Raw genomic sequence first — 17,017 nt, forward strand, 5'->3', positions numbered from 1 at the left:
GACCTCCGGGGTCCCGGCGGGACTCAGACGCTCGCTCCTCCTCTGAGGTTATTACCATCCTTGTTTGTTTTGTCACTCAGTCGCACCACTTGTCTCCCCGCTGCCTGCAAAAAGCTGAGCTGGTTGAGGAAGCAGAGACTGACTGACTGTCTTTCCAACGGCGTTTTGGTCTGTGGCATTTGCTGCTCCTCCGAGAGCAGGGCCGGGGCTGCGCGGGGCGGCTGCTTCTCCGGGAGCGCACTAATGCGGGGGCGGCCCCCGGTGGCTGCCCGCAGCCCCTGTCTGTTCCTTTCCGTTGTGTCTGGTCCTCATTTCACCGGAAAACGCAGTAGCAGTCGCCGCATATAGACTTTTTCCTCTTTCCCTCTCCCCCTCTTCCCCCTCCCTAGACCTCGCTGGGCTTTGACGTCATGTGTGCTCCTTTCGGTTGCCATAGCAACCCCATTCCCCAAGCCCTCTGTCCGTCTCCTCTGGTAGGTTCCACAATGGTACAGGCAGCATCGCGCTGCACAATGGTTTCCAGGCAGTGAAAGAGGGTGATTCAGCAGCCACTCTTCTTCTTCTTCTTCTTTTTTTCGTTTTTAAAAAACCTCCCCTTCTCTTTTTTATTTTTATGGGGTTGGATGGTGCTTGTTATTTGCTTACCTTTTTTTTTTCTTTTTTCATTTTTACAATTTTCCTTTTTTCTCCTCACCCCTCAATTCCTAGGGGTTTGAGTGACTTTAAGATTGGGTTTTCTTGGGAAACATCTGCCAATCAGTCATTGCAGACAATTTGCCCACCTCCAAAGAATCTACTTATTAGAGTTTGGAATGTGGTTAATGAGAAACAAGTAGGGAGGATTTCTGGGGCAAACACTGCTGGATCAGGATCGTAGTTCTCAAGCACGGAATGGTAGGTAGCTCTTTGCTCATTCTGGTTCTAACCTGTTTTTTTGGAGGGTGGGGTAATAATGTCTATTGATTGCTTCTGGTGCGGCGGGAGAGCAAGCTTGGGAGAGAGGGGGAGAGAGGGGATGGAAAGCAGGTTAATGAAGTGAACTACGTCTGAGGCAAGAAGCCACCAGCCTTTCCTCCCGTGCAAAGCATCTCTCCCCAGACTTGGGCGTGTTAAAACCTTTCTGTTTGGAATGAGGGCTGGCAGAGGGTGGGAGGGAGTGTTCTTATTGTGACCAGGGGTTTTTAGACCAATGCAGAGCTACAGAAGGGGAGGAAAAACAGAGAGGGGAAGAGAACGGCCGTTCTTGTTGGAAGCGCTGGCCTCAGTCCTGTATCTAAGAAATGCTATGGGTTCTATAAAACATTAAAAAAAATCAGGTCTTTAAGTATGCATCTATGTTTACTTCCTGAGAGGTGTAACTTAAATAAATAATTTAGGATATATTTAAATATTTTAGGAGGGATTGATATTTATATATTTTGCAATATATATGGTATATATGCAAAACTAATGGTATTAGTCTTGTGGAAACACTCTGGGCTAAATTTGGGATGTGGAGAGGAACACCGAACAGGGATCAGGTTAGAGGTAAGACAGACATTAGCACTGCAGTCACATAGGTAAGGGGTCCCTTTAAGAAAGTGATCTCCTAGTCACAGCAAGCAGCAATTTTTTTTTTAAATTTATGGCATGGTTCCCAGGTATTCTGTATTGGGATACTGTGTCCCCTAGAAATGTCAGAGCTCTTTTGAGAAAAAAATATGTATCATCAGAATTGAGCATGGCAATATATTTATCAGAATTTATGCATTTGTGCCTGCAGCAAAATAAATGTGATTTATTGGAAACTCTTCAAGTAAATCAAGGTTAGAGACATTTCAAGAAAATTATATATATATATTTTTATTCTCCTCTACATTTAAATCTAGAGACAGTCTCTGTTTTTACCCCATTAAAGACATAACTTCCCAGGGTATTGCAGTTTAGCCGCAGAAAAAGAATGGCTTATCCCATGGCAGTCAGCTCTGAAATAATCACAAGGTTGTTCACATGGGCTGTCTTTGCTGCAGAGTCTGACAGAGTCTGTACAGCAGCCCTGCTTGCGTCTGGTGTGTTGATGATAACTTTTATGAACAAACCTGAAAGAGGCAAGCTAAGTCATATGGGACAGGCTGCAGTTCAGACTGAAATAAAATGGATATAAGTGCACCAGGCATTGCCAGCCCCAAGGTCCAATTTCTCCTTCTGTCTCTACTCTGCTAGTTGTTGGACCCTGAAAGATCACACAGAATGCTAATCAGCATATTATGAATGGTTGCAGGAATGGCCATTTCTCTCAGAGAGGCTTCTGTAAATTTTCTACCTTAGGTGAGCATATGTATTTTAAGTATAGATAGCGATGCTCATGAATGGGCTCACAGGCTTCTGACTCCACTTTGGACCATTGGATTTTAGGGGCTAGGCAGTTTGGCTGTAGCAGTTTTGCTGCCTCTGGTATGTATTCCCTCCTCTATCTTGAAATCTCTTTCTTGAAATTGACAAAATTAGGTTATTTTATCACACAGAGTGAACTGGGGTTTCTCTTCCCCACAATGGAACTAGAAAATTAGATGACCAAGGTGGTATGACCTTAGATGTTTAAAATCTTCATGTTTCCTCATTTGCAATTCACTCCCTCCTGTTGTTGCAAAGTCTCTTTAATTTGATGGGCTCCTGGTGTTACAGAATCTCTGCAGTTTCAGTACAAAGGTTCTTGATGATGAGGCGGTAAGAAATTAAATGTAGAGTGGAAAAATCAGCTGCCTCCAGCTTCCTGCTCGCTCGCCCCAGAACAGCATCTGCTGTTGGGAGGAGTGTGTTTGCTGTGCTGGAAGAGGATGTTTATGAACAGATCCCAGGGGGACCGCATGTGTTTTTGCTGTCATTGTCTGGTACGTCTGCAGCTACTAGTATTTAATGGTTTCATGGTACGTGGTCAGTATTTTTCAAGGTTAGAATGAACTGAGAATTGGTTGTGGATGCTATAAAATATGTGTATATTTTTAAATTACAGGCAAATTCATAGGCTTTCCCTTGTAAGTGTATCCTATAGGAATATCTTAAGCAAAAGGTGTCTGCCCAACCTAAGTAATATGAAAAAGCCTCCCATATTTAATATTTTTTTAAAACTTTATTGTGGCTTTATCTAAGTGATCTTTTTTTTTTGGATGTAATTTTAATGAGAAAGTCTTTTAACACCGTTGATAGAGACAAATTGAGGGTTTTCTTATTTGTTAAATATGGGGGGCAACTTCTCTCCCTGCTCTAGTTCTTGCTTCAGGTTACATTTGTAGCTAAAAGACTTTGAATGGAATTGTTGTGTTATGATCGTTTAGTTAGTTGCCTATAAGAATAATGTACTCAAAGCAAGAGAGACTTCTTTCAATTAGTATAAGAAGTAAACAAATTGACATTAAATTCTTTCTCCATTGCTACTATTTCCTCTTGCAGTGTCTTTTAAGATTTTTGTTGGACAATGCAACACTTATGCAAAAAGAGTCATAGAGTGCCTAGTAATGACATGAAAGAAGTACAGTGCTGTATTTGCTGCAGTTCCTATTATATATTCATCTCTTACATCTTCTTCTGAGGATCAAAGACTTGTGGAAAAACTTGGGCCCATAGACTACTTCAGTAAAGAAGAGAACCTATTTGTTTCTTTAGCACATTTGTTATATTTATTGTATTACATAAGTCTGAGATGAAATACTGCTGCTGAATCAGATAGAACATCATGCTGTATATTGATCATTTGAAAGAGAAAAATGTAATTTAGAATAGGACCTTGGGTTTTCAGAAACTTACTCATCTGTACTTATTTTCAGGGCAAAGTAAGATTTTGGCTACAGATTCTTCAGTTTGAGTACATTTTATCCTCAAGGAAAAATCAAGGCAAAGGAGAGAGAGTGAAAAATCTGTATGTTTTAGGTACTATGGTCCCCGGCCTCCCAATTTAATGGAAGGGAGTTTAATTTCTTATTGTGAATCTTGGTAGGACTCTAAATGGAGGCCTTAGGTGATACTGAAAATCTTTAAATCAAAATAAACATTTCTGGTTTGAAAAGTGGACATGTAATTGAGTGAAAATCTTTAAATCAAAGTAAATATTTTTGGTTTGAAAAGTGGACCTCAAATTTATACTTTTTCTTTTTTGGTAAAGCATTTTCTAGTTGAATTGACATTTTGGATCCATAACAAAACATTATGGCCTTTTTTTTGCTGTTCTTATCCCTGAGATGTAAAACCCATAGTCTTATAGAACTAGTGCTCCTAGGAATGAAAATTAAGATTTTGAAAAGAAAAAGAAATGACTGAAGGTCACCTAGAAGCATTTTTAACCCATAGTTATTCTAAAAGCTATATGTTGTGCAGGTATAAAATGAAATTCCCCTATAGAACAATCAGGCATTTGCAGAGTGGTCTACACAAGAATAAACAGGAATTTTGTTACATTGTGTGTGTTAGAAAGTAGGAAAAAAAGAAAACCACACAACCCAGCAATGACTTAAAAGTATTAGAAATTCCTCCTGGTGACTTGCCTCCATAGAAGTAAAACTGCCTCCCAGTTTGTAGATGTTAACTGGCCTGAATGCTCCATATGCATCCTAAAAATGAGTTTCTTAAAGTAATTATTCTCTTTTATACATTGGAAATAGGATCTGAAAGCATTTAGTGAAGTAAAAATCCTAGGCCTGTTTATTTGGTAATGTTTATTCAGTGTCTCTATTTCCTCTGTCCTAGCATTTATTACACAGTCCCAATTGCCTATTCCTGTGTTTTCTATGCTATCTACTAAATTATAATCTCTGCCAGGGACTGTGTCTGTTGGCACATAGTAAGAACACATAAATATTCCTTGGATGAATGTCCCCCAGGTACAGAGTTCTCTGCTAAGTGCTGTGGTTTGGAAGAGTTTGGGAAACTGTAACACAAAGTTTCTGCCATTTGGGAGCTTAAAGATGGTATTTGATCAAAGCACCATGTTAGGGATTTGACAATAAATGTAATAGGAATTCAGAAAAGAAAGAAATTCACCTCTTCTGTAATGGTGGTAGGTAACACTGTAGGCCACATTGGGAAGGCTGGGAAACAGGAGGGAATGGAGGAGGAATTCCTAGCAGTAGTTATTTGAAAAGGTCTCTTATTTGGGGCAGAGAGGAGGTTTGTTTTGTATGGTGGGCATATTTTCCAAACTAGAAACCAAGATTTACAGTTTGATAATAACAGAACCATGGAAACCTACATCGCCCTGGAGAATTTGGTACAATGTAATATTGAACAGTGATGGTAACAGACTGAAGTTACAGACCTACTTTGCAGCCAGAGCAGATTATGGAAAAATGTACATACAAGTCTCTCCAGCATAGACCAATTTCATTTTAGTTTTAATTTCACATACCTCAGAATTTTCCAAACTTCTCTTGTAACCATTGTTCCAATGAAATCTTATATAAAGGAAGAATATCCAAACATGTAACAGCTGAGTATCACAAAACCGAATCCAATCACAAAACTAAATATCATAACAACCAAAGTAACAATTGCTAGTTGGACTTATGCTCAGATTTTAAAAACATCTATCTACTCTGGTGTTGGTTAACACCAAAGTTCTTTTGTTTGCAATAATTTGAACAGAATGAATCACTTTGAGAAGTTTTATTCTTTCCCCCTGAGTCCCATCTCTCATCACTAATTGTCTTTTTCAATCTTTTTGTTTTCTAAATGCAGGTAAAATTCCCATTTAAATGTTAAAATTAAACTCATTCTCTGTTTTTGCTTTGATTTTAGGCTAGTGTGAGAAACACCAACGGCAGGACCATCTCAGATCTTCGTTATGGTAATTCATGCAAAAAGCTGTTGAATTAGGCATATTTCCTATAGATGAGAAACCATACAAGCAGTGGTAAGTTGCAAATTTGAATATGTTCCTTAGCAGAGAACATGTGTTCTATATAACCAATTTAAATATTGCATATAATTTAGTGTGTGGATCTGAAGAAATGCTGTTTCAAATAATGTCAGCTAAAGAAGTGAAAATCAGTAGGACAGAATGTTTTAACTGATGGTGTAGTACTATTAATATTACATATAGTAGTATGAGATCTTGAGGTGCAGAGGGGCATCATACAACACCAAGATGCTACCACCCTGGATACTAGCCTGTGTACGATGACTGCAACAAAGAATTCTATATAGTTGAGCAATAGTTTAGTAGCAGTGTTTTTCAGTGGCTTTTATTATTTGCAAACATAATCCTGTATTTTACCAATTCATCCCATTTAGCAGAAGAATTGGTTCTTAGCTAAATTATAATGCTCAATTCCTTCAGGAACATACACATACACACTTATGTATATTCAATATAAATATATAGGAGTATATATAGGAATATATATATGTATATATATATATGTGTGTATATATATATATATATAGTACTTAGATCTTAGATCTTTAGAATACGGGAAAAGAAATCATGTCATGATTTTATAAAGCTCAACTTATAGACATTTTACCCTACAATTTCTTTTGTAATAAAACCAAATTTAAAATAGATCCAGTTCTCTGCTAGGTGAAATAATACTAAAGACTTTTTAATATTTTATAAAAATATCAGCACACACAGGCAGAATATCTTTTTTAATCAAAGACTTGATGCTTCACAGTCACTGAGGTCAATAATCAATAGACTCCAGTAGAGATGAGCCCATTATAACCTGTGAAATAACATCTTTGAAAAATAGAGTATGACAGTAGTACTTGTAAGAGTCCAAAAGAAGCTGTTTTAAACTAGTGATAATATCTCTCTTTCATTTGCTTAGTGGCTTATATAACTCAGTAGGTGGGCTGCCTTGTTAACTAATGCATAATTGGTAACTGCAGAAGACTGATGAAATTACACGTATTTCATGTCATGATTTTTGTTACAGTTTGGTTGCAGTTATATTGAAAAAGCAGAAAAAATTGTCATCACTATGCTGTGCTTAGTTAACTTACATTAAATGAGTCTTTGTTATAAAGGGAAATCATATGTAATTGCCAATAGTCAATAATTTTGATCTAAATTAAGAGTACTAATCTTATATGGCTGAACTTAATATTCTATATTATGTGTCACTCCCAGTGATATAGAAGACATATAGTATATTGCCCTATCTTAAACAATTAATCATTAAGTAAACATTTATTGTAAATTTGTGATGTACATATTATCCTTAACTCTTGGGATAGATGAGACAGTACCTACCTTAAAGGAGTTTTCAGTCTAAAGGGTGTGTCACTTATAATAAAATATGCCATTACAAAGGGGAGAGCTATCCTAGAGTGTGGTACTTAACTCTGTAACCCAGTGCTGTTCAATGGGTAAACATAAGGTGCACAAGACAGTCCACTACAGATGGGATGGGGATGGCTTCCTAAAGAGAGTGACATTGTAGCTGAAGGTTAAGGACAATAGGAGGTTAGCCTGAGGACAGCAAGTAGTAGGAACATTTTTCAAGAGTCCAGAGCTTGAGAGCACATGACTGCTCGGGAGTGCTCTGTGTCACTCACTGTGCTGTGGCGTGGAGCAGTAGGGGATGAAACTGAAGAGGGGTACAAAAACTCTGTCATGAAAGATCTCTTAGGCAAAGCTAAGGAATTTGTATTTTATTCCCAAATGAAGAACTTTTAAAAGATTTTAAGTAGGAGAATGATATCAGATTTATTTTGTGTGTATGTGAAATATATCATACACATACAAGAGTCTATAAAACAAATACAGTTTAAGAAATAATTAGAAAGCAGACCTCACATACCCACCATTCATTTTAAGGACTAGACTCCTAGGAAGTTCCTGTATGCTCCTTTGAGGTCTTGTGCTTTTTCTTCTTTACTACAGGTAACCACTAACCACTACCCTGCCTTTCTCATAGTCATGCCTTGCTTTTCTCTGTAGGTTTTGCATTTTGTAATCCTAAAAATATATTCTTAGTCGTTAGACTTTGCTAAACATTGTAAGATTCTTCCAGGTTAATGTATATAGTTTATTAATGTAAATTGTTGTATGGCATTTTACTCCATGAATCTACCAAATTTATTTATATATTCTACTTTTGATGGACATTTGGATTGTTTCTGTATTACATATGCATATATACAAATATGATATATATATATACACACAAACTTACATGTACATTTATATATGTAACCTGAGTTATTTATACATACACATTTATAATAAAGTTATTAACATATAATACTGTGTGTGTGTATAAATATAAATATATATATATATATAATTGCTCATAGATTCTAGTATACATGTATAAGAGCTTCTTTGGGATAAATATCAAGAAAAAGAACTAGTGAATTTTAGGGTATGTGCACATTATGCTTTCCTAAATAATCCCAAAATATTTTTCCCAATTGGTTACATCAATTTATACTCCGATTAGCATATATGAGATGCTCTATATCCCCATCAACACTTGATTTATAAGTTCTTAAAGTTTTCTAATCAGGTGGGTATGTAATTGTACTCATGGAGGTATAAATTTGTATTTTGCTGATTACTAATGAAGAACATATTTTCATTTCTCATTGGCTACTTTATTTTCCTCTTTTGTGAAGTGCCTGCTCAAATCTTTATGAGATTTGTCTTTCAAAATAATATCATTTATTGAGTTCTTACTGTGTAATAGGTACTGTACTAAGGACTTTACAAACATTTAATCTTTTTATCATCCCTCTGACTTACTCATAAGAAAATTCAAGTTTGGAGTGGTTAAATATCTTGCTAACAATCACACTGCTAAGAAACAGTGGGCTTAGCATTCAAGCCCAGGTCTTTCTGACTACAGAATTCTTCAATTTCTTGGATAGTGTTTGGAAGGGGATTAGATTGGAGTCTGAGAGGACACTTAAGGTGCTATTGCACCAATCCAGTTAATAAAAAAGAAGGGCATTAAACAAAGAACCACCAAAGGACATAAGCACAAAGCAACTAAACTCAGTAATGGATGCTATGGGTGAATAAGATGAAGGATTTAAAAAGTCTCAAGCTTAATATCTGTTGGCTAGGTCGATTAAAAATTAGTCATACAGTATATATTTATATTCTAGGTATTGTGGTAGTTTTTAAGTTTAAGAACACATTTTATGATTCCATGATTAAATAAGCGATTGAATTTAGTTCATAGATTAATAAAGTTTAGGGTTTAAAGAGACCAGTGTTTATTTGGGTCAATTCTTCACTATTTTAAAATGGGGCTGGTGACCAAAGAGGTTGAGCAGCTTGTTCAAGGTCACATTGCTAAATCAGATTAAGAATAGATAACTAGGTCTGCAAAGAATGCAAATAAATATTTCCCTGATTTTTAAATTAATAAGTGAAAATACAATCAGTCTACTTAATCTCCTACATATTTTTCAAGTCAGTTCCCTTTGAAATAAATCTATTGTTACTGCCATAAATTAAGCTCTTATCAGGTTTATTTCTAGGCTATCATCTTGCCCTTGATTCTACCAATAAGCCACCAGATCTGATTTGAAGTTGTTGCTGTGCATTTGTAACTGCACTGCTTACTTTGACATACTCCATTGCCTGTGAAATATAGTCCCTTATCCTTAAAATATACCATATTCCCATCCACCCACAATTTAGGAACTGATGTTCTCTGGAATTGCCTGGGGGTACCAATGTGCTTCCGTCTCATCACACACACTCAAGTGTTTCTTATCTCTAGTCATTTACTTCACACTGTCTATTCTGTGTGTAATCACCCCACCCACCCTTTACTTAGTAAGTCATTAGTCATCTTTTAAGACCTTTGCAATTCAAAGAATGGTCTGGGGCCAACAGCATGGGCATCATCTGGGAGCTTGATAGGAATGCAGCCTTTCAAGCCCCACTCAGATCTAGTGACTCAGAATCTTTCAAATGAGATTATCAGGTGATTTAAAGTTTGAGAGGTACTGCTTAGAGTCACTTTAGACTTCATCAGGCGTTACCTCCTTCTAGAAACATTTTCTGACTCCTTCCGTTAGGCATTCCTTGTTGGTGTTCTCAATGCAGCTCATGCATTTCTATCTCACTGCATTACCACAATGTTTTATTAACTGTTTGTGTGCCTGCCTCTCCCCGTTAGCCTGTGAGTAATTTGAGACAGATCTGAGTATCTTTAACTTTCCCATGCCTATCACAGTACCTGATAATTAGTAGTGCTGCATAAATGTTTGTTGAGTGATTGAGGAAAAAAGAAGTGCAAGAGATAGATATCTAGAAAGATAGACAGAGGCAGGAAAAAGAAAATCACAAGAAGAAAAAAACATAGCCAAAGGGACTTCATAGAGAAATAACTAGATTACAAACAAGGCACCAAAAATTGTACCTCTGGATATAATCTGGAAAGCAACCTGACGGAGAGTCTACCATCTTATTTAAATAGATTGGGTGATAAATGTGAATACTATTTGCCAGATCCCTCAGAAGCAAAGATTACCTTTATTTCTCATATAACAACAGTTTGTTATTGTTGTTGAGTAAATTTTGCCAAAATTTTTTTTATTTTTCTAAACAAAGTGTCCTTTTCTCCTTTTAACTAGTCAGAGACTGTTTGGAATATTGTGTGAAATAGGAAGGAGGATTCAGGTTTGATTTGAAATAGCACAGGAGACAGAAAACAAGAGACCTTTGACTACAGAGAAGATACCATACATTAAAAAAATCTTTTTTTATTATTAGAACTGTTTGTAAGTCTGTGCTTTTGGAAAAGTAGCAAATGTTGCAGCATTGCAAGTATTTAATCATCTTCATGGTTGACCAAATATTAAGAACTTCTTAGAGATGATACAGCTTTATGTGGGAGATTGAACTAAATGATCTTTAAGGTCTAAAATCTTTTTGAGTTATGAGTCTATAGTTGTTCAGAGAAGTGCAGGAAAAATTAGGGATATAATAAAGATTATAATAGTGGATAACATTTATTGAATGATTACTTAGTGAAATGCACTGTTGAAAGCACTTTGCGTGCACTATTTCATTTAATTCTCACAGGTCTCTTACTGAGCATTTCTATTTTACAAACATGAAACTGAAGCCTAGCAGGTTTAGTAACTTGCCTGAGGTCATGCAACTAGTGGTAGTAGAGCCCAGGGAGTTCAACTAAGGAGCAGTTCTGTTTTTATCACTGTTTTGTAACCTTTTCAGTATTAGAGTTGAAAGTTGGACTTGAATGGTACTTTAAAACATTGATATGGTTTGAATTCCACATAAGGGTAAGAACAGGAATTCCAAGAAATGATAATAATGAAATCAATGTAAAAAGAGGAATGAGCACTAATAGTTTTGTGGAACAAAATGGTTTACAAATGAAGTGAAGAAGAGAATATTCAGAGATTTGTCATTATAGTGGCCCTCTTACTTCTCAATGTCTGCACATTACTGAGATTAGGAAACTAAATCCTTAGTTTTATTTAACCCTAGTAAAACCAACATAAGTAGCCCTTGTATTGTATAAAAGTTGTAAAGGCTTTTCATTGGTTGGTAGAATATCAGGCTCTATCTCCTAGGATAGTAGATTTGGAACTGTGAGTTATTTGAGAGGCCCCAAGTAATTTGATGTCAGATCAGGAAGATAATAATGTTTTCCTTTAGAAGTTGGTGTTTTTTTGGAGCTTTTTGGAAGAGTGAGTCAGCATAAATCTTAATGCTTAGATTCTTCGTAAAGAATTCTCTGTGTTTCAATAACCAGTATCAAAGGAACTACTATTAAAATAAAAGTGTGAGATCTTAAAAAAACTTGGTTAACATAAGAAACCTTTTCAGATTAGGGCTTGTTGGCAAATGTCACATTTTAGCAGCATTCATTACATGTGATAACCTATTACTTACAGTGTAGATACCAGATATTATATATACCAGATGTTTTGAAGTTTTCTTTCTATATCCTTAAGGCCCACTTTCAAGCTTTGTTAATTTGAGAGTGAATAACCTTGACAGTATTGTCTTTAGAAAGTCATTTATGTATCTTAAGAATCAATATAATTCTGCTTTGGGATTTAATTTATTAAGATTTAGATATATTGTATCCACCCCCACCACCCAAAAGAAGACTGATTAAAATATGTTAGGTAAAAACTATGTGAAATAGTGGATAGGAAGCAATTAAATTAAGCTATTTTTCATCTTTTATAAGTGTCAGACAAATATATCATGTTGTATGTCTGTTGATTATCCTCTTGTCAACCAGGGTTCAGGTCAGCAATGTGGAACATGGTAGGCAATCACATCATGTCATATGTTAAATATCTTTTTAGTCTTGAGTATAGTTGTCTGTCTGTGTTGTAATTTAAAGAGCCAAAGCACCTTCTGGTTCTCAACTCTCTCTGCTTTTGAATCTGATATAATGAGTGAAATTCCCACTTATTCCTCTGGTTGAAGACTATTCCTATTAAATAGAAATGTTATGAGTTAAATTGATTGGCTAGCTAGCTAGCTAAACTGATAAACTAATTTGAGTTAAAGTGTGAACTGGTGATAATGGATTTTGAATCTTAGATAATATGCACACTTGGATAAATGTCTTAATACATTCACATGGGAGACTACAGGAATGGACTATATTTGAAAGATTTTTATATGGGGAGGGAATCAAAATTGGTTTGAAAAAGAGTTTTTGTTAGGGGTTTAGCAGATTATTAAAAAACTTCCGTTGTATCATCTCTGAAAAGGGAAGACACTTAATGTTAAATTCTCTTCTTGTTCTGCCATGAATTAGTAGTCTGTTGGGTCTAACTCTTAAGCTAGCTGAGCTTCAACTGTATATAAGGGGATTGTGATAGATGATATTTAAAATTGTTTTTAACTGTGAAAAGTATGTGAATTAAATTCTACAGATGGAATTAAAGAATGGGATGATACTCAAAAGGCCAGGCACAAGTGGAATACCGTGAAGAAGGTAGCTTGGCCAGTGAAGGGACTTCATGAGGATGCAGAATAGCTTCACGGACAGTTAAAAGGGAAGAATAGGCCAGATGGAAGCTTAAAAAGGTTTTGAAGACAGACTTGTCAATGCCCAACTTTGCTTTAACCCTCCTCCTTTGTTATTTTTAGCTTAACTCTACCCATTCTCTCCCTAAATCATGAGATATTTTAGTTATAGGAGGTCACTTCTAATTATTGAGGCTTTGTCATCCATAAGGAAGATTGTTTATGCATAGGCAACTAAATTAACTGCACCTATTTCCCAAATATGTGTATTTTTTTAATCTTAAAATTATCATCTGCTTTTTGAAGTATTAGTGTGCACAAATGTTTGTCCATTGATTGACTTATGAGAGGAATCTTTTAAAATTTGCCTTTAAAAACCATGGTTTCTATGTACTGGGATTTACCAACATACCAGATCAAACTATTGGTGTCTCAATTGCTTTAGATACCATATTAATAAAAAACATTTACTTGAAAGTTAAATGATATTTGCAATGGGCAAATTACAACGGTGGAATTTTTGAAGAATGAATAACACATAATTCTTCACTTTCTTACTTTTCCCTCCCTCATTCCCTCCCTCCCTCAAATATTTACTGATCGACCCCTGTGTGCTGGGCACTGAAGCAACAAAGATAAATTTTATTGAGCCTCTGTCCTGAAGCAGCTCAGTACCAAACCAGGGGCATTAGGGTGGGGAGGGAAAGGGGGAAAACTCCTAAATAGATGAATTTCACACATAGGATAGTTGCTGTAACAGAGGTCAAGTTCAGGGAGCACTAATTACAAACAACTCACTACCACCAAGGCATTCTCAACCGGGACGCTCTCCAGTGCTCTAAGCCAGCATTTCTCAGACTTCGTGGTCTCATGTTCCCTTTACACTCTAGAAAATTATTGGAAAACCCCAAGAATTTTTGTTTATGTGGGTTATATCCATTACTATTTACCACATTAGGAATTAAGAAATGAATTAAAAATATTTATGTAATTCATTTAAGGATTAACAACAGTAAATTGACTACATGTTAACATACAATAATGTATCTTCTAATGAAAACCACTTTTTACAAAATAAAAATAATTTAGTGACAAAATGGCATTGTTTTACATTTGCAAATCTGTTTAATGACTGATTTAGTAGGAGACAGCTGAGTTTTCTTAACCACTTATGCCTTCAATCTGTTGTAATGTCATACATCATGCAGCCTCTGGAAGACTGTGTTGTGTATTTGGAGAAATTGAGTGTGAAAATGGCAAACCATGTCTTAATGTTATTTGGAATTAGCTTTGACCTTAGGGACCCTCTGAAAGTGTTATGGAGATCTTAAGGGGATCTCTGTACTTTGGGAACCACTTCTAAAAAGCATCTGTGGTATGTAATGAATTAATATCTCTTATGCATCTAGGATGGTACTAATTATGTACTACCCTTGGAAAAACTAAGAAAATAATGTGTTTGGTCATTAAGAGGATAAACTCTAGATGAGAAAGGCTGTAAGACTGTAATTTCCATGAAAGCAGAAATCTTTCTTTTTTACCCTAGCTATCATATGGCCTGACACATGTGACTGTGAATCTCCATGATAGAACATTCTAGTAAGACAGATTTACTTTCATACATCACTGTAGTCCGTGGTAGAATATGGTGAGTGCTACAAATAGAGGTTAAATGTGTGCTGTGGAGTTGGAGGGGGCAGGAATTTTCAACAGAGGTATTAGAAGGGATTAATGGAAGAGGAAGCATCGGAGTAGAATTGTGAAGATAAGTTTGGTAGTGTGATGAAATGAGAGTTCCTGTGACCAGGATTCTCACGTGGCCCTGGTTGACTAGCTCACTGCACACCTGTGGGCAATACATGGCTGTTGACTCTATTTAAAGAGCGTCGCCCAGTGCTCTGGGTGTGACACAGTGGCACAGCTGCTGGAGAGCAGAGCAGATGCTGGAGTGGTGGCAGCGCCGAGGACAGAGGCCCAGAGGACAGCTGTGCAGGCCGAGAGGCCCAGAGGCAGAGACTGGCTTGCTGCATGCAGACTCGCTCTGAGTGAATGGGATTCTAGTGACTGACCTGCCATCTGGAAATAAAGTTGGGTGTAACCCTTTCACCCCAAGAATGTTTTGCTGTCAATTTCTTTGGTCACATTGAATCCATAGTGGATTTGCCTGGGGCTGAAGGATTACTTCCAGAAGAGGGTACAGAATGAGAAAAGAACAGAGTGGACTTAGGGTTCAGAAATTTAGGCTTTTGTGACCTAGGAACGGAGGAGATGACAGAGATATAGTGGGGAAAATAGATTGGTTTCAGACTGAGGGAGGTCGTGAGTGATCTATGAGGCAACCTGGGTGTCTTTCAGTAGACAATGGGGAGCTATTGCTGTTTTTTGAGCAGGTGTAAGAATGTGATTCTGGCCACAATGTTGAGAGTGGCTTGAGGAAGAGGGAGAATGGAGGCAGGGTGAGCAGTTAGACGGAGGGAGAGAATGGGATTCCAGCTTTAGGAAGAGGCAGTAAGAATTGGTGGAGAGGTGTCCCGTAGATAGAGAAGGCCCCAAGGTTTCAAGTAATTTGGAGTAAGAAGCTGTGAAAGAGATAGGGCCTCAGTGAGTAAGGAAAGCAGATACTAGGTTCTTTATGATATCATTGTAGGCCCATCCGTGGCATTACTAAGCAATTATACACAGGTTCTAGGGCTTTGGTTTTTCCAAATGTAAATGTAGAAATATATTGCTTGCCTATTTGTCACAAGAGTCTGTGTGATGATTAATGAACTCTTTGACATAAAGGTGCTCTATTAGTCTAAGCTGTCAATAATGTTTGCCAGGTGTCTTTGCTCCTTTTTGAAGGCTCCTGTGTAAATATGAAATACTACCCAGACTATTATCACTGTTAATAATAGTGAAATCTTTACCATAAAATGCCTACACAGCAAACTTGTTCCCTGTCAGTTGCAAAGTAGGAAGATGAAGCCAGGCATGGAAGGCCATTCTATTTTGTTTATTATGAATCTTGCTTATTGTAAATGATTTTCCTGGGGAGTAGAGAAGTCATTTTGAGCATTTGAATTTCATTGTATCTCATTATTTCCATCACTCTATTCTGTTTAGGTTTACCATCAATGTCAGAGACCACATTATCCTGACTTTTCTCTGTGCAAATGGAGGTGGGACAACATTTCATGTGTCTAATGCTTGCATATGTATTCTTGATAATTATAGCAACTTCCGTTAATTTCACACATGGTTGTGTAGTATGAGGGTTAAACACGTAAACTCCAGTTAGACTGCCTGGTTTAAACCCAAATTCTATTACTTCATCTGAGATCCTGGTTACATCAGTCTCTTCAGCTACAGTTTCCTCATCTGTAAAATGGTATTAATAACAGAGCTCGTCTTATAAGGCTACTGTGAAGGTAATAAATGCAAAGCACATAGCATTACCTGCTTAGTAACGGCCAGGTTGTCATTTGTTTTTGGTCAAATTTATTACCATTATCATCATGTCTTCTTTCCTAATCAGGATCCCATTCCATACCTTGTTAATTCATTATTGGTCTACCAGTTGTTGATGTATGACCACACAATTGATCATCAGCCTTTTCTTTACCTAGAATAACGCTCTGAAGAATCCTCCAAATTTAAAATTTTATTCATTATCCCTTAGTAACTACAGGGAGGGGAAATTCCAGGACAAATACCTTTGAAACTGAAATCAAAGGGAGAAATAAAGTTTAAAACCTGTTTATTACTTACAAGCAGTCGTCCCACATCTCTCTCCTGCTGTGGCAGAAGTGAGTGAATCCTCTCTGGTGCAGATAAGCCCTCGTTCGGCCATGTAATTACCCATTGATACAGAGATGGACTACTTCTCTCTACCCCTTGGAAACACCTGTTGATATGGGGATGTACTAAAGCCAGGAGACAGATTCTGGAAATACTGCAATTTTACCCACATCCTTTATATATGTATATTCCTATTGGGCTTTCTTTTGCCTAGCACATCATGTATTTAATTCTGCTGTGACTATAAGGGATCTAGTAATGTGTTGTAACTATCTGACCAGTGTT

At 36.8% G+C, this 17,017-nt stretch overlaps 1 protein-coding gene across 8 annotated transcripts in view; it reads left to right on the top strand.

Moving 5' to 3' along the window:
- Positions 1 to 453: 453 nt before the first annotated feature.
- The window catches only part of MAPK10 (mitogen-activated protein kinase 10), a 321,575-nt gene continuing 305,011 nt past the window's right edge, over positions 454 to 17,017 (top strand). For 2 of the 8 annotated variants that reach the window (XM_073237344.1, XM_037021183.2), the window contains exons 1-2: positions 460 to 894; positions 5,767 to 5,881. The gene's annotated coding sequence lies outside the window, so the exon portion shown is untranslated. Of the gene's footprint in view, positions 895 to 2,309; positions 2,434 to 2,732; positions 2,871 to 5,766; positions 5,882 to 17,017 lie in introns of those variants that run through there. The other 6 variants (XM_037021184.2, XM_073237348.1, XM_037021186.2 and 3 more) reach the window with 5 other exon arrangements.

This window comes from Manis javanica, chromosome 5 (assembly GCF_040802235.1).
Source record: "Manis javanica isolate MJ-LG chromosome 5, MJ_LKY, whole genome shotgun sequence".
NCBI classification, from domain to species: domain Eukaryota; kingdom Metazoa; phylum Chordata; class Mammalia; order Pholidota; family Manidae; genus Manis; species Manis javanica.